The sequence below is a fragment of the Zalophus californianus genome, chromosome 17 (genome assembly GCF_009762305.2).
Source record: "Zalophus californianus isolate mZalCal1 chromosome 17, mZalCal1.pri.v2, whole genome shotgun sequence".
Lineage (NCBI taxonomy): Eukaryota > Metazoa > Chordata > Mammalia > Carnivora > Otariidae > Zalophus > Zalophus californianus.
In genome coordinates, this window is record NC_045611.1 from 32,871,003 (window position 1) to 32,888,981 (window position 17,979).

Genomic DNA, 17,979 nt, shown 5'->3' on the forward strand with positions numbered 1-17,979 from the left:
GAGGCTTGGTTTCTTTCAGGCACAACGAGATCACAACATAACGGGAAAGGGCCAAGTCTCGTGTGGCACTTTGGGCCAGACACCCTCCTAAGCACTTTGTGTTTATGAACTCATTTCATGATGACAACAACTAGGAGGTTAGACATTGCTATTTCCCCCATTCTACAGATGAGTAAATTGAGGCACAGGGTGGTGAAGAAATCTGACTGAGTGGCGCTGGGATTTAAGCCGAGCCCCCTGGTCCTGGAGGCTGTGCTGGATCTAACCATCATGTTGAGCGGCCACTCCCTTTCTGCCCAGAGCAGATCACAGCCCAGCAGAGTCAGATAAGGAACAGAGAAACGCTGGTTAAAGCTACAGCATCATGGCAGCTTTGGAACAGGTTGAATCAGAAGTGCACTGATAAGTCCCTAACCATCGTGCTCTTGTCAGTGGGTTTGATCTGTCATTCTCAGGTTGTCTCCTCTGCCCCACAGGTTTCCGGGAATGCAACTGGAAATTAGCATTTAAGTCTTTAAGAAAAATCGGCTTCTCTATTATGTAAGTTGAACGAGCCATGTAAGTGCAAACAGGTGTCGGTGGTCTTCTCTGTGCACAGCAGTCCCCAGGACGCAAGGGGGTCCCACTGGCAGCAGGGCACCAACCCATCGCCCACACTAGGCTGCTTCACTCACTTGCTGCCCGTGGCGGCCACGCCTGCCACGAGGAACCCAGCTCCACAGGACCCGGAGGGACTCCCCTCACTGACTTAGCTTTGGCTAGCCACAGGATACACCCCAGGATCGGGAGCAGAGGGACTCCCAGGGGCAAGGCATGTCCCTCAGAGATCCTCACATTCTTTCAGATTCATGAAGGCTGTATTCAACCTACAGGACAATTTCTCCATCAATCACTGGCTCAGACTCAGAAGCCAGAGGACAAAAGTTACCTTGACATCCAAGATAATACTTCTCCCCACTTCGAGTACTGCAATGTTAGCCTGCTTTACTACAAGTATTATATCTTCTATCATGGGACATGATGATTCTACCATCACTGGAACAGAATAGCCTCTACCTGGAAAATGAAGTTTCATTCGTAAAGAAAGACACGGCTACATGAGCCTTGCTATTCGAAGTGTGGGCTGAGCACCAGCAGTCTCCACACAGCCTGGGAAGTCATTAGACATGCAGGGTCTTGGGCCTCGCCTGATCTACTAAATCGGAATCGGCATATTTACATGAAATCCATGTAATTCATATATACATTCAAGCCTGAGATGCCTTGGTCTAGGAGTGACCAGAAAGATGACTGCATAGTTAGAGCTGATATTTATTTACTCAGCAAGCTCTGTTCGAAGTACTTTATAGGCAATAACTCATTTAACCCTCCCTCGCAAGCAGTCTGCGCTAAGGACCATGGCTATCTCCATTTTATATTATGATAAAATGACTCAGACTAAGACATAGACTCAGACTCAGAGAGGCTAAGTAACTTACTCCAGGGCACACAGCTTCCAAGTGGTAGAACTGATAACACAAGGGTAAAGGTTGAGAACTTGGAGGGTGGAAGAGGCCGGTTTCCTGCCTTCACATGCGGTAGCAGATGAAGAAGGCCAATTCGGAGTGTCTCTCAAAGACAGAGCAGGACTCATGGCAGAGAGGGCCAATATTCTCTATCCTTCCAGGAGCTGAAGCCATCCAACAAAGGAAGGGGCCACTCAGAATAGTGAGCTACCTGTCACAGGAGGTATTCAAGCAGAGGCTGGGTGGCCTTCTGTACGGGATGTGCTGGAGAGGGTTCCTACTTTAAGAAGGAGTCAGGCTTGATAGGTGGGACTTTCTCCTTTAATTCCAGAGTTCTGGGAAGACCAGGATGTGAAAATGCCCCCCTTTACCACCAAGGGCTGGCTGGGGACAACAATGGCCCACGGGAGCCTAGGAATCCTCTCTGGCCTTAAGAGTCTGAACAGAAAATGGGGCCTATTTTTAACCCTCCTGCCCAACCATCTTCAACCTGGATCGCCAGTGGTCCACAGACAGCAAGCAGAGCTAACTTACCCCTGGCTGGGGACGGGTGGGGAGGCGGGCAGACACCCCTCCTCACTCCCTCTAAAGCAAGGAGAGACCTCTGTGGCTCCGGGATCCAAGCTTTCACAAACGGGAGAAACCCCTTGAAGAAGATCCTCATTCATTCGTCCGATGGCCCACACCTTGACTAAGCAGACTCTACTCGCCAGTATCTTCAAGTAACTGCAATTTCTACCCGGCTCACAGAACAGGGTGCACATGGAAAACTCTGATGGGGACTTGTCTTCTAAAATGTCAGACCATGGGAGCGCCTCAGTGGCTCCGTCAGTTAAGCGTCTGACTTTTGATTTCAGCTCAGGTCATGATCTCAGGATCCTGGGATCAAGCCCTGCATCAGGCTCCACACTGGGCATAGAGCCTGCTTGAGATTCTCCCTCTCCCTCTGCCCCCTCCCGACCGGCCCCCTGCCCCCCTCTTCCAGCTCACACGCTCTCTCTCTAAAATAAACAAAGAAATCTTTAAAAAAAAAAAAAAAAGTCAGGCCACGGACATCATTCAGAGCGACCCAGCATGGCTGAGGGTTAGAGCCTGCCCACTAGAGTTGAAATCACAGCCCCACGTACGAACTGACTGCTCTGTGCCCCCAATCCTCATCGGGAACATGCAGATAAGAACGGTGCCCAGCATACCTAGAACAGCACCAGGCACACGATGAGCACATCTGATAAATAAACACAACCAGTGGACAGAAACATTCCTCGCAATGCCGAAGAAGGGCGAGCTTTACTGGTGAGATTCACTAAGCAGCACAAAGATGCCATGAAATACTGAGCGTGGTGCGCTTGGCGTGTCCGTAGCACATGGAAGTCTCTCAGTAAATGGTCATGGGCATCCCTGCCCATCCTGCTACTATGATTCTTGTTACATTACCAGTTTCTAACTGGAGAGAAGAGGAGAAAATCAGCACCGACCACCAACCCCAGGGAGGGCTGAGGCGCGGAGTGGGGCTGACGAGGGCAGCGTGGGGAGGTGGGGAAGGCCCTGCCTGGGTAATCGCCTGGCGGCTGGATCTTGGAGGCAGCGAGGCCTCCAGAGGGCCAGCTCCACAAGCCTTAGAAGTTAGGCCAGCTTTCAGTTCCCGGCATTCGGGCCCCAAGTCCCCCCATCGGGCCTGCTGCCCAGGGCATGCAGATTCTTCCAGGGCCGGGGATGTGCTTCCAAAGTGGCCTCATCTCCAACTCAGACCCAGAATTCCTTGGCCAGCAGGGACCATGTCTCCACGAGGCTGACGGAGCCCAGCTGCCGGGACGCTTTCAGCTATACTCCCACCAAGGCTCCGTCTAGCTCCTGAGTGGACAAAAGGGGAAGTGCCAGTGTCCCCAGGCCCTGTGCCAGCCACAGGTTTGGTACACACGCCAGCGAGGGGCTATGGCCACCCGTCTTGAACCCTTGGTGCCTGAGAGGTGGTGGGTACTGCATGGTCAAACTCTGAATCTAATGACAGGTTTCCCCTGGAACGAAATTCCACAACAGGCCAAGTTTTGAGGAAAAAGAAACAAAAGGGAACCCTCTCTTTCCACCAGAGTGGCACATCCTGAATCTAAACAGCATCCTTGATGCTCTGGGGAGCCGGGGGGAAATGCCATGGCCTGGGCCCCCTTATCCCTGGTGTCCAGGACTTGCTACCATCCACAGGTGACAGGCTGGACACTCGGGGCCACGGGTGATGCAGGACAGGTGCTGGGGTGTCACGAGGCCCTGATGCCCCCAGTTAGGGGGAGATAGGCTCAGCGGGGGCCATCCTAGATGGAACAGACCCCTTGTTTATCCACAGAGGCCAAAGAAGAGAAACCAACCAGCCCCGGAAGCTCCCAGTTACCACGTACCTGTGACGTAGGGTCACCCATACGTTGGCTGGTAATTATAATTGCTGATATTCACCATGGGCTTACTCTGTGCCAGACATTATACCACCCGCTTCACATTTCTCTTCTTTTGAAACCCTTGCAATAGTCCTTCTATTATTATGCCCATTTTATAGATGGGAAAACTGAGTCACAGGCTGAATAATAACTAAATCACCCATTTGGAAAGTCGCAAGCCGGGGACAATGGCAGGAAACAGAGCCCTCAGCCCCATTGTATCAAGCCGATTGTATTAATGGCCCCGATTTGTCCATACTTCCCTGCACCCACGACCCTTTGGTGGTGTCCTCCCACACGGACGCCGGGCTTAGCCATGTGACTTGCTTCGGCCAATGGAACTGTAGCCAACGTGAGGGAAGCAGAGACTTGCCACGGCACCTGGAATTTCCACTTCCTCTCTTAGACATCCGCTGAGATGATGAGAGGCGCCTGGGCTTACTGGCTGCAGGGATGTGAAATGCACGTGGAGGAGACTCACCTTGTCCCAGCCGACTTTCTTCCAGCCCAGGCAGCTGCCAGTCGACCTGCCAGCCATCCTTGGAAGCCTGAGCAAGCCCAGCCCAGAGCAGCCCAGCCTAGCCCGGGTCAATAAAACTGCTCCGACCAAACCGTACATGTGTAAACAATAACAAATGGTTAAGTCACTAAGTCGTAGGGTGGCTTGTTACCTAGCAAGAGCTACCTGTATGTATTTGGTTGGATGCACATATATAGTTACGGTTCTATATAGTAGATACATATCTACCTGAACACATATAGTTACACGGGGCGCCTGGGTGGCTCAGTTGGTTAAGCCACGGCCTTCGGCTCAGGTGATCCTGGAGTCCCGGGATCGAGTCCCACATCGGGCTCCCTGCTCAGCAGGGAGTCTGCTTCTCCCTCTGACCCTCCCCCCTCTCATGCTCTCTCTCTCTCTTTCATTCTCTCTCTCAAATAAATAAATAAAATTTAAAAAATAAAATTTAAAAATATACATATAGATACTTAGATACTCTTACTGCCTATTCTCTTTCTGACATAGGAAATAAACCTCCTGAGCTTAACAGGGTGAGAGTGATACTATTTTGAATGAGAAACCCATTAAATCAAGGGGTTTGCTTTAAATGAGGGATTCTCGAGGATTTTCTGTATTTGGAGGAGGCTTTGAATCCCAGAATTCTTGACAACATCCGGGAAGAGATGGAGCCACATCTGCGGTCCTGACCCTGGTCCCTCCACCATACTATGCACCATGTCCCTCAAGGGAGACCATTTGTTGCTCGGCCCTTCTCCCTTCGATACTTAGGCGATGTTCCACCACGTGTCAGGGGACACGGCATCTTTCTTCCATGCAAGCTGACATCAAGCCACCCCTCCGTTTTGATTTTCTACTGCTGTGTAGCAAACCACCTCTGAACTTAGTGGCTTCAAACTACCACCTTCTAACCCCTCGTGATGCTACGGATTGACTGGGCTCAGCCGGGCAGCTCTGCTGGTTGCCCCGAAATCTCTCACGTGGTTGCTGGAGGCTGGGGCTGCAGTCATGGAGAGCGGGTCTGGGCCGGAGCACCCAAAACCGTTCACCTCAGCTATGATTCCGGGACAAACACCTCAAAGCAGCAGCCTGGGAACCCCAGCATCCCTGCTGGGTCACCTGAAGACCCTGAGGCTCCTTCCAGACTGAACATGTGAAACGACTAGTGAGTGGCACTGCTCCTATTCCTGCACCTACATGGCGACGTCTGGCAGGTGTGAGGCCACCACGCTCTTTGCAAAGACCTCAGTCTGGAAATGAGCACCTGCAAGATCCAGCTTCCCTCGGGCCCTGGGAGGCAGGTTCTCTCCCGGGAAAAAAAGAATCACACCTCGGCAAGTGCTCTAGGCAGAGGCCTGTGGGACTGCTGTAGGAAGGGCAGCCCTGGGAGAGCCCTTAATCGTTTAACTAAAATCACATTTGAGGCATAATTAGCAGACGGCTCCAAATTCATGATCTGAGGCCCATCGGCTCGAATGGACTAATTAGCTGAGACATCCTTGGGCGGGCAACACACTCTGGCCTTCTCAGGAACATCCCAGGATGCTCAGCAGATCAAGGCTGACATCTGGTGCAGGAGCTGCCTTACTGGGGCCAGGCAAAGAGACAAAGGCATTACTGGGCAAGAAATACACCTCACGGCGCACACAGCTCAGGGAGATGGACCAGGCAATCTCCCGATACATGACTCCTCCCTCCCCAGATCCCACTCGTCGAGCCCTTGTAGACTCACAGCGACTGAAAGCTGTTGCCAAATAGCCCAACATCATCCCGGATCAGAAAACAAGTCACCAGCTCTGTGGAAGCCCACAGAATACCCAGAGCCACAAGCTGACCACAGAGAGTGGGCACTGGTTGTTCAGCCAGCTCGCTCAATCCAAGTCACTCCTAAGCAAGTGGCAGGGGCCCCACACAGCAAGGAGGACTAGAAATCTCCAAGGGGAGTTGGCAGAAGACAGCTTTGCCGACGCAGAGTTTGCACCTGGAGGAGGCCCTCAGTGCATCTAGCCTAAGAGCAGGTACACGCAGGGGACGCAGTACGCAGGCTGGGTGAGTGGAAGAGATAGCACTTAACAGTATGAGAGCCCTCCAACCCTACAGCTCTGCTTCCCAAAGGGCTCGCTGGTCAGAGAACATTGGGAAACTGGCCACCAAATCAAAAGAACACTGAGTTATGCCTAAAACCCCATTTTGAGATTCATAGTGTACCTTGGCACAATAAAGGCACTGAGAATTTCTGCAGTAAAGAAACATATTAATTTGGTTAGTAGATCTACTGTTTCCCAAACCCTATTTTAGCATAGAATCTTTGACCCCCCAGAATTCCTAGTGGGGTACTGTATTTGGGAAATACTGTCCTATAGGAAGCAATACATCAGTGCAGGGCAGATGTGACAAGCTCCAATCCTATTGGAGCTAGGTTATTTATATAAATGAAGTGGGCCACATTTAATATTCGCATAGGAAACACAGAACCTTTCATCGCCACGGAGAAGAACGCTCTCATTTTGCTTAAAGAACCGTCTTGGCTCATCTCCGCCCCTCCCCCCATCTTTGATAGCAATTTTTTTTGAGAGAACTAGAAAACTTAAAAAGAAACATATCTCGGAGCACCTGGGTGGCTCAGTCAGTTGGGCCTACGATTCTTGGTTTTGGCTCAGGTCATGATCTCCTGAGTGGAGGGATCGAGGCCCACATGGATCAGTGGGGAGTCTGCTTAAAGATTCTCTAGCTCTGCCCCTCCCCCTCCACGCTCTCTCTCTGGCAAATAAATAAATCTTTTTTTTTTAAAAAGAGAGAGAAGAAACACATCTCTATAAGAAAACATGTGCAAGAACAATGGTGAAGGGCCACAGAGAGAGAAACAGGAGTGGCGGGCGCCACGGGGCTCTGGGAGGCATATACCATGTCCAAAGGCCCAGCCACACTCAGCTCCAGAGCTGACGCCAGTATTATGGGCTTTTCCAGTTTTCAAAAAGGAGGCAGAAATCTGGACTTCTAAGTGAAATCCTCCATTTTGAAGCATTGATCCTTTTTTTTTTTTGCAATTAAATCAGTCAAATAAAACAAGCCGGGGGTTACATTCAGTCCACCCATTTGCAATCGCTGCCGAAAGGAAAGGAGTCAAACACACGAAAGTGCTGTCGGCTTTTCCAAATCTTCTCTGGCCAGGGAGCCCTCGGGAAGCCGAGCTGCAGGGTGTGGGCACTCTGGCTGTGTTGGGTGCTCTCACTTACATTCACCCAAGCCTGTACACTGCCTTCCCTGCACACTGCCTTCCCTGTGTGTACGGGTGCCTGGGCCTGATGCATCGAGGGCCTCCCAAAGATGCGGGCTTTGCCTTGGTGAAGGCTCCACCCCAAGCACTAGGCCCCGTCCCCTACTTGGGCTTGCCCTGGCACATGTGGGAAGGGGTGAGCTATGAGCCAGCACACGATGAGAGGCCAAGGCCATCAAGAGAACCCATCATGGTGTCGTAACATTCCGGTCTCTTTAAAAAAAATGGGATTTGTTCTCAACCAAAAATAAAAACAGAAAACCAACCTGGAAAGACCTACAAAGGCAGGTGCAGGCCATGGGATAGACAGAATGCATGTGTGTATGGGGTTAGACTGCACAGTGAGGGACTCCAGCGACCCTCAGGATGGCCAGGGTTTTATGTGAGCACGGGTTTAACTTTTACAGATGAGGCCGATGGACAGACAGTCACTTCTCCAGGGTGACACGGCAACACTTGCATTCCCAGAGACAAACACCGCCTCTGATAGGATGAGGCATCATGAAAGCAATGACCCAGCCCCAGCCCAGCGCCACAGCGCAACCAGCTCCCAGGCTACCCAGGAGGACCACAGGCCTGCAGGAGGCCTCCTGGGCATTTTCAGAACCATGAGGAATGGTTCTCAGGAGGTGATAGCCAGCCACAGCAGTGCGAGAAGTACATGCAGTGTGGGGATCCAATCAGAACCTGGGTGTGAATCTCCCAGAAGGCACAGCAGCCCCCTAGGGGCTACGCCGCTCCACATGGGAACAGAGGCAGAAGCTTCTGTAACATGGAGCTAGATATAGCCAGCTGAGAAAATCAGCAGAAAAGGAGGCCCAGGTACCAAGAGACCCTGCAAAGAATACAAGGACGCAAGCGGGGGCTGTGACAGATAAACACCTGCCCCCCAAAGAGTCATGCTCCCCCTTCCATGGTGTGGGGTTGCCACTGGGAGGTGGCTGCCCAGACAGAACTACATTTCCCAGCACGCCTTGCATCAGGGTGGGGTTATACGATCTCAGCCTGGGATCTTAAGGAGTGGGTGGTTCTTTCATTCTTTTCATTCCCCGTTTGCCAGCTGGAAGCAGATTTGGAGAATCTGAGCTACAAGATGGAAGGAGCCCGGGCCACTGAATCACTGCCTGGGCAAGAGTCACCTTCCAAACAAGATACCTGTTTTACACTGGTACATGAGCGATAAAGAAAATTCTAGCCTCATGAGCCACTCCAGCATCAAGGTTTATGTGCTCCAACAACTAGGGTCACCCCATCTAAAACAGGAGAAGAAAGAAAGAAAAATGCCATGGGTCAGGAAAACAGATCCTCACCAGAGCGAGCAGCTCAAGGCGAAACCTCAAAAAAAAAGGTGAGGAAAAACTCACCTTGCCGAGTCAGATCAGCTGCCACCTCCTACATGCAGCCCACCTGAATGCCCCTAGATAGAGGTGAACTTTAAGACCCCTGGACACTCAGTTATGCCTACTACTTGATCAAGAATGACTTAGGAAAACTTATTTTGAAAAAAAAAAAGTGTTCCGCCTACTCAGCAACCTGCTAGAAAGTTACTCCTACTACGGCCACTGACAAGTGAGGGCCACGGGATCAAGAAACTCGGTGACTTGTCCAAGTTCACGTAGTTGGGAGAGGCAGACTGGGTTTTGATTTAAGCTCCTGTTTCTTCCACCAACCCTTCCTGCTCTGGAATATTTTACCTTTTCCCACAAATCCTGTTCTGCACCTCCCGCTACACTGGGTTCTTCCTGAAGGGGATGTGGAGCCTGTCCTTCCGCAGCTCACAGTGCCCAGCTGCAGACCCTTAACTTGAACTGTAGGGAATTATCAATATTTAAACCAGGAATCGCTACCACCAAGGGGCATCTTCTTTGCTGCCTGGGAAGGGGGAGGGATAGAGGGGGGAGGGAGAGGGGGGAAGGGGAGGGGGGGGAGGGAGGGGAGGAGGGGAGGGAGGGAGGGGAGGAGGGGGGGAGGGAGGGGAGGAGGGGGGGAGGGAGGGGAGGAGGGGGGAGGGAGGGAGGGAGGGGGGGAGGGGGGAGGGAGGGAGGGGCCAAATGCCTTCCTATACTATGGCGGTATGGGTAGTGGCTCCTCTAAGCTCTGTTCTGGGTCGTGCCTAGCGGTCAGTACACCCACCAGCCACTAAGCACCCATTTGTCTGGGGCCGGGGCAGGGCCCTGGGAGGAGTGAGGGCAAATTAGCACACAGTCCCAACTTTGTTTTTTTTGTTTGTTTTTTAAGATTTTATTTATTTATTTGACAGAGAGAGAGAGAGAGAGAGCAGGAACACAAGCAGGGGGAGTGGGAGAGGGAGAAGCAGGCTTCCTGCCGAGCAGGGAGCCCGAAATGGGACTCGATCCCAGGACCCTGGGATCATGACCTGAGCCGAAGGCAGACACTTAACAACTGAGCCACCCAGGCGCCCCACAGTCCCAACTTTGAACAAAAGGCGGGAATAAGCCAAGAAGCTAGCAACCAATCTCAGGAACTCAGAACCTTCTAGAAGCCAGGAGTGGACTTGGTGGGCTTTGCAGGTGCTGCGCCATAGCAGGGTTTGTCAACCTTGGTGCTGTTGGGGCCAGATAATTCTTCGCTGTGAGGCTGTCTGGTGCACGTTAGGGTATCCAGCAGCATCCCTGGTCTACTGCCCAGATGCCCGTAGCACCAGCCCCCTGGCGTGATACCCAAGAATGTCTGCAAACATTGCCAAACGTCTCTGTTCCCATGAGAAGCCCTGCTCTAAAGGGCGCAACCACTGGTGACCACACGGAAATTTAGGCCTGCTGTTTTGAGGGCACAACCCCCTTCCCAACGCTGCAGCCCCTGAGCTCCCTAAGAGCCAAACTCAGGCCCCACAGCCCTGGGAAAGAGCTCCTCAAACATGAGATGCGTACCACTGAGGCAGAGGCAGATCAGGAATCTGCCTTATTTCTCAGGGAACATTGTCACAACATCGCCGTCTTTCCAAACGCCCCTCTCAGTAATACAGGCCGGCAAGCCTGTTCCCAGAAGCCCAGACCGGATTCCCTCTGTAGGAACGCTGATTGTCCCCAGCAACATCCCACCCCCCACACTTCGCCCCTTCTCCCCAAAACACAATTACCCTCCTGCTGATGCTCCTAACGCCCGGGCCCTGAGCGGTTCTGGTCTGTGAAGCGAATACCTGCCAATAAACCCAGCCAGCCTCTGGGCACGGGTGAGTATTTCAGTGCCCGAGTGCCCCCAGAGGACTGGTCTCATCTTCTAGCCCCTAGTTAAAGAACTTGTTCTGAGCAAGTTTCCTTTACTTCTAGCAAAAATCTGGGTTACTAGGGGGAGGGCAGTGGAGAATCTAATAAATCTTAGAATACACTTCTTGGCGAAAGGGGCAAAAAAAAAAAAAAAAAAGCCTACTTACTGGTGTCATGAAACACCTTTCCTGCTCTCTGAAGAGAGCCCCGTTCAGAAGTTACTATTGTATTCAAGCTGTATTAAATCAAGCTGTGAGCAGCACCAGGGTTATGCTTTTAAAGAATGCCCTGAGCCAATTCTGCTGTTTAAAGGGAAAAGGAAAAGTTTCCAAGGCTTCCATAAATTCCAGCGAGAGGAAGTTTCAAACTTGGGTGTTCACAGTCCGTGGCCCCCACATGGAAACAGCTTGGTTTCATGTATTTGGTTTTACTGTTCAAACTTGAGGGTCTTTTAACTTTTTATTTTTACAGGGCTCAGAAGAAAAGGGAGAGAGAGAGCCATTTGCTCACCAAGTGCCAAAGAAAACCACCGAGCCTCCCTCCAGAGGGCCTCTGCCTGAGGCGGCAGCAAGCAGGGGTGTGGGGCGGGGACCCCCTGGCTCCTGGCACACCCCCAGCACAGCTCCTGCCCGCTGGAGGCCAGGCCAGCAGGACCAGCTGCTAATTAACTCCGACCAGATCAATTCAGGCCAGAGTGTGAGTGGAGAGCGGGCAGGGCAGTCGTTTGGCTGGGTGGCTGGGCTCCGGCCGCCCGAAGGCAGCAGGAGGAACAAAATGGAGACTTTCCAAAAACAAGAGGCGGCCCAGCCAAGTGCCGAGGAATCCTAAATTTAGTCCCCGGGGGGGAGACGGCTGTGTCTGCTCAGCCAGGGCACCAGTGAGGCCCAGCATCTCTCGGAAATGTCAACCAAACCAAACAGGCCCTCCCAGGCCACCTCAGCCCCAAGCCCTGACTCTAAGGAGCTCACCCCTCAGTCGGGAGGGGTGACTCACTCACGCGGGTTCCCAATCCTCAGTCCCACTCTCCAAGTGCTGGCTACCCAGGAGGTGGCCAAGGCAAGTGGAGTGTGCCCATTTGACAGGCAGGAACACTGAGTCCTAAGAGAGGCAGGGTGAGCACAGCGGTCCTGAGTTTGGGTTCCATATCGAGGTCCGTTGCTCGATACTGACCTGGAAGAAGGGACCCTGTCGCTCAGAACCTCAGTTTTACCATCTGGGATATGGGAGTAAGAATGCCTACTTCAAACAAAAATCTAGAAATGTATATGTATCAAGATGCATGTATTATACGTACACACATATATGTGTGTGTTTTAAAAAGAGACTCCTGGGCTGCCCCCCAGACATATAGTCAACAGCTGTCGCTCATGCGGCCAGGCACCCCTCCCCCATCTGTGTGATACTCCTTGGGGCACCATCCCTCCCTCTCTCAGTCCCTGTGGCTGATATGGGCCTGACCTGTTTCCACAAGGGCTCTCATACCTACTGAATCAGACTCGCCGGGGGTTGAACCCAGAAGTTATTTACTCGCTTAATTTCCCCAGGTTATTCTGATGCACACAAGGCCATCTTGGGAAGAGCTGCCAGAAAAACCCCAGAGGGCTCGGAGAGGGTGTTAATCCCCCCAGGAAGCTGCACATCTGCAAAGGGTCTCAGATTCCAAAGGGCCGTGAGGACGGGACCCTCTCCCAGACCTGAGCCAAGAGGAGCTTCCAAGAGGGGAGGTCCCACGGGGCAGAGAGCAGGCAGCACGCTGATCTGACCCCAAGAGAGCCCTGATTCTTCCCCCACCGGCACCCGCCTTCACGCTGCAGGGCAGGTCAAGGGAAGGATGGAGGCCCAGAGTCTCCAAACCGAACCTGCCTTTGTCCCCTTGACCGTCGCCCTTGGGCCCTAGGTGGGCATCACAGGATGTCCACCCAGCCACAGGGCAATTTCCGCATAAGGGGGTGTCCACAGAAACCCTCCAGCTGGAGTAATTAATGAATCACCTGGTGACCAGACAGGGTGCAGAGGGACAATGGAGGCACAGGGATTGGGTGAGGCTGAAGGGTAGAGGTGGGGGTTTTCCAGCAAGGAAGGACATAACAAAAGAACTTTCCATGGGGTAAAGAAATTTCCAGAAAGACTTTTCCTTCTCCTATTTCCTTCTCCCTCACAAGAAGCAATTTTTAAAGGGAATATGTATTAGTCATAATAAAAAGCAGATTTACTGAGCACCTGGCCTACACCAGGCCACAGAGGTTCACATTGCAAGATCTTACTGAACTCATACACCAACCCCAAGGGGGAGGTTCAACTGGTAGTCCCATTTTACAGATGAGAAGACTGAGGCCTCAGAAGGATCAGGAAAGCTGCCTGAGGTCATATAACTGGTAGGAAGCGGGCCCAGGACTCCAATTCCCCTGATCCCAGGGCCCATTCTCCTACCCTCTTCCAAACAGCCCGTCAGCATCCCTTCTAACCTCCGCATGCTCTGGGCTTGGCAGAGACTGGCTTTGGATCCAGTTCTGCCTGACTCAGAGGTTCACCCGAACCCAATGCCACGCTGCTTCCAGGTTGGTTAAGAAGAACCATGGTGGTGATGACAAGCACCCATTTTTACCGATGAGCCAGTTGGCGCACAGAGGATTTCTCTTTTTCCCGGGGTCCCACAGTGGACCCCGTGAGCCCCAGCCTGGCTAGAGCACAAAGAAAGAAGGTGGGGCACGTGACCCTGCCACACCCAGCCTTTCGCCAGCCCCAAGCCCCATATGGGGTCGAAGAAAAAGCACATTAATTCCAAAGAATATCCAAGATGGAAGCGACTTAGAAGCGCCTGAGTCCAGCTATCCCCACTATTTACAGACAGGGTAGTTGAAGCCCAGAGGGGAAGGAATGTGTCCAAAGCACAGAGCAAAGCAATTCCATTCTGCAAGTTGTTGTGTTTGTTTGCTTGTTTGTTTGTTTAAGTAGACTCCACACCCACCGCAGAGCTCAACACGGGGCTTGAACTCACCACCCTGAGATCAGGGCCTGAGCTGAGATCAAGAGTCAGATCCTAACTGACTGAGCCACCCAGGCGCCCCCCATTCTACACCGTGGTAGGCCTGGAGCTGCAGGGGTTAATAACAGCACCTGCCCCGGATACCACAGAGCAGATGTTCATGTGGGAGATGAGCAGCAACTCAATCACCACATGAATAATTTGCTAATGCCAAATGGTGATAAGCACCCCCCAAGTGGAAGGAGCTGGGTGCTAGGAGAACAGCAGGAGGAAGGAAACTCACTGTGAGTGGGGCCTCAGGGAAGTCTGCACCGAGGCAGTGAAGTGGCAGTTGAGCCCTGAAGGGTGGGTGAGGAAGAACCAGGCAGAGAGTATCAGGAAGAACACCTCAGGTAGAGGGGACAGCATGTGCAAATGCCCTGAGGTCGGAGCGTGATGGGTGTGTTCAAAAAAGACCAGAGTGCCTGGGACCAAGGGAGTGAGGGGAAGGCAGAAGGAGAAGAGAGGTGGGGAAGGGGCCAATCATACTCAGTCTTGTAGACTATAGGAAGGATTTGACATTCTTCTAAAGGCTGCAGAAAAGCACAGTAGGGATTTAAAGAGGGGCATGATTCTGTAAAATCCCAGTGTGTCCTGTAAGGTCAGCCTGGCTGAACGACAGAAGGTAACATCAGAGGCTTTGGAACCCTCCAGGAGGGATATGATTGTGGCCTCGACCAGACAGGGACAGCGACGAGGCAGCAGACAAATCGAAGAGGTGTTTGGTCACAGAATTGACAAAAGTTGTCCATCTGCCGGCTATTCGGTTGAGAGGGTTGAGAGGAAGAGCCGGGAATGACCTCCAGCTTCCAAACAGAGCAACGGGGGAGTGGAGGGCCGGTCATGGGTTTCCCAGGAAGACGGAGAGAGCCGTTTGGAACGGGTTATGTTCGGGTGTGTGAGCAGCACCTGAAACCCCCAAGACCCCCACTTGCCCCCCAAAGCCACCATGTGTGGAGACTCCGGGGTCGGGGGGGGGGGGTCCAGCGGGCTGAGGGCCCAGCAGGTCTTCCACACCCTAGCCGTGCGGCCCAGCGGCCTCACTCACCACCTCCTCATACAGAAGGCACAGCCCGGCATCTGTGCCTCTCAACGGTGATCTCAGAAGAGGGAATCTGGTTTTGTTACTAAAAGGCGGTAGTCCCCAGGCCAGGGTCCGTGTCACTAACAATTTCCAAGGCCTTGAAAGGGACCTTTAATCCAATTGTCTGTGTCGGGCAGTCAATGGGGCAGCCCCTCCTCCCCCCTCCACCTTCCTGCAGGCTCTCGCTTTGAAGGCGGCCCCAGGGAGGAGATGCCCAGCACAGCCCCGCCCTGACAGCTGGACACCCCGAGCCCCTCTGCCACAAGCCCGGCAAAGGCCACAGATGAACGGCCCTCCATGTGGACCCCCCCCCAACCCAGTGCCGGGTGCACCGCTAGCATGATTGGGGATGGGGGCGCCCCGTGCTCAAATACCCTCCAGCCACATGTCCTTGCCCTGTACAAAGTGCTCTGCAGACGTTAAGGTCTTCCCAGGGATTCCAGACAGAAAATCGGGTGAACAGACGTTACCGTCACTCTGTGAGTTGGCCTCGCTTATCACATACGAATAAGAATTAACAATAATAACTGCCCTGTTTATCAGGTACTGAGCAAAGTGTTTCACCTTTAATCTACATAACAGCTCTGCAGGATAAGGACCATTTCTCCTCCCATTTTACAGATGAGGAAATAGAGGCACAGAGAGGTTAAGGAACTCGCCCAAGGTCACACAGCTAATAGGAGGCAGAGCCAGCATGTGACTCAGGTCTGACTGTCCCTGGAGCAGAGTTTCTCATGCCTTGTTATCTGCCCCCTGCCCCACACAGAGCCTACTTACACTTTTTTTTCCCAATCATGTGAAATTTTAATACCGCAAATATACTGTGTAACTATTTACGTAGACCAACATGTATATTTGTGCTTCATTCCTAAAATGAATAAGAACGTTTTGCCCCTGCCCACCCCCCCACGGCCCCAAGAACCAACTTTTGCCTCCTTGGGGACAATATCATCATCGAGAATGGTCTAGCATCTAGACCAAAGCTGCTCAATGGGAATCAAATGCAAGCCATGTTCGTAGTTTAAAATTTTCTAGCAGCCACATTAAAGAAATTAATTTTAATAATGTAATTTAGCCAATGCATCTAAAAATTGCCCTAAGTATTATCATGATACGTCATCAATGTAAAAATTGTTCACGAGAAATTCTACAGCCTTTGTTATCATACTAAGTCTTCGAATTCTGCGCAGTAGTCACAATCCAGCCCAGCCATATTTCAAATGCTCAACAGCCGTGTAAAGCTCATGGCTACCATAGTGGGCAGCATTCTAACCACCCTGCTGAAGCAGTATTGTTTGTCTTCCCCAGAACCTTGAAAATTAAGCTTTGAGAGATTTTCTCCATCCAAGGAACCCTAGGGAGAGTCACTACCCCTCCTAGCCAGTGGGATCCACTTACTATGTTCTCAGGGCGTACTGTGGACGAGACATGCTAAGATGCTTTCAAGGAGCCACAAAGAGGAGTAAGAACTGGCTTCTACCTGGGCAGCGTATAATCTAAAGTGGGGAGCGGAGGGGAGTGAAAAATGTGCCAGACCCTTCTGTACACATGGCCTTGAGGCTTCCCACCCATTTCCTGATGGTCCTCATGCTCACCCTAGAAGAGGGGGAGGGAGTCCTGTTATTTCCAGCCCCTTTTATGGATGAAGAAACTGAGGCTGGAGAGCATATGGATCTTGCCCAGGGCCCACCTATGGGACTTGGCTAACCCAGGTCGGGACACAGGAGGTGTCGGCGAAGCGACAAGGAAGGCTTTTAGGAAAGAAGGGGGCAGACTCGGAGAATGGCTTTGGGAGGGGTGGGGTTAGTGAATGAATGATGGAGGTTTCATGGGAAGGAAAAAGGACATGAAGGTGTCAAGGATAAAGAAGGACCGGGTGTGTCTGCAGGGAGTGAACGAGCAGCATGAGGATTCCTAGCAGAAGGCACAGCACCTCGAGCCTTTGAGAGGCAGAGATTCTGGGCACTGAGATGCCTCAGCACGTAGCCCGTGCGTGAGCCACTGCATGAGAAGGGTCCACGTCCAATCATCTAGCCATGGAAAAGCACCCAGTGCCCAAACCCACGGGCCATAATGACCGTGGAATCCAACTTCCCAAAATATTTACCAGAAGGGTCTGGGCACCAGACTCCATTCTGTAAACTTGGATGCCATTCCAAAGCCAAACCAATAGATCTCCTGGAGAACAAGATAAACTCTCCCTCACATTCTAAATAACGAAAGGGAGGTGAGGAAGAGAATGACATCAATCAACCCTCTCCAACTGCCCAACTTAAAAGGGATGATGGTCAGCAGCAACAAAGGGGCAAGGATGCTGTCTCCTTATCAGGCACATGGCTGCCCCAGACACAAACAAAACTTTTGGCAGGCATTCTTCTTCCACATCGAGGGGGGAAGGGGAGAACAAAGTCTCCATCCACAAAGGTCAAACCCATCCTCCTTGAGTACGATCAAGCCAACATCGTCTCCCCTGATTTCCAGGCGAGAACAGTCCCTTCCATGAACTGAAATACTGACCAGCTCAAGGAATGAGGCCCATAAGTCTCCAACGGGCTGGGGTGGCCCAGATCTCAAATCCCTCACGACTGCACTATCAGACCAGGAGTCTCCGTTCGGGACTCAGCAAATAGGCCCGCTGCACGTGAGAGCGCTAGCAAAGGAAGCGGCACAATAAGCGGCGTCTGGAATGTGGACCGAAGGAAGGCCGGTCTCCCTGCCTCAAGTCATCACCGTGGACACCACGGATCGAGTAAACGAGGAAATGCTGGGCATGGGTAGTCCCACTTCATCCTCAAAAGCCCAGGTTACACACGGACCCAGAGTCACACACCTGGTTGATGGCACGGACTGCTCTGACCTAGGCCTGCTTCTTTCCAGCCCGGGGCCTCACGTACTGGCATGCCACCCCAGGGTCTCCC

At 52.2% G+C, this 17,979-nt stretch overlaps 1 protein-coding gene across 1 annotated transcript in view; it reads right to left on the bottom strand.

The window, feature by feature from the left end:
• Positions 1 to 17,979, bottom strand: part of NKD1 (NKD inhibitor of WNT signaling pathway 1) — an 83,447-nt gene that overhangs the window by 46,151 nt on the left and 19,317 nt on the right.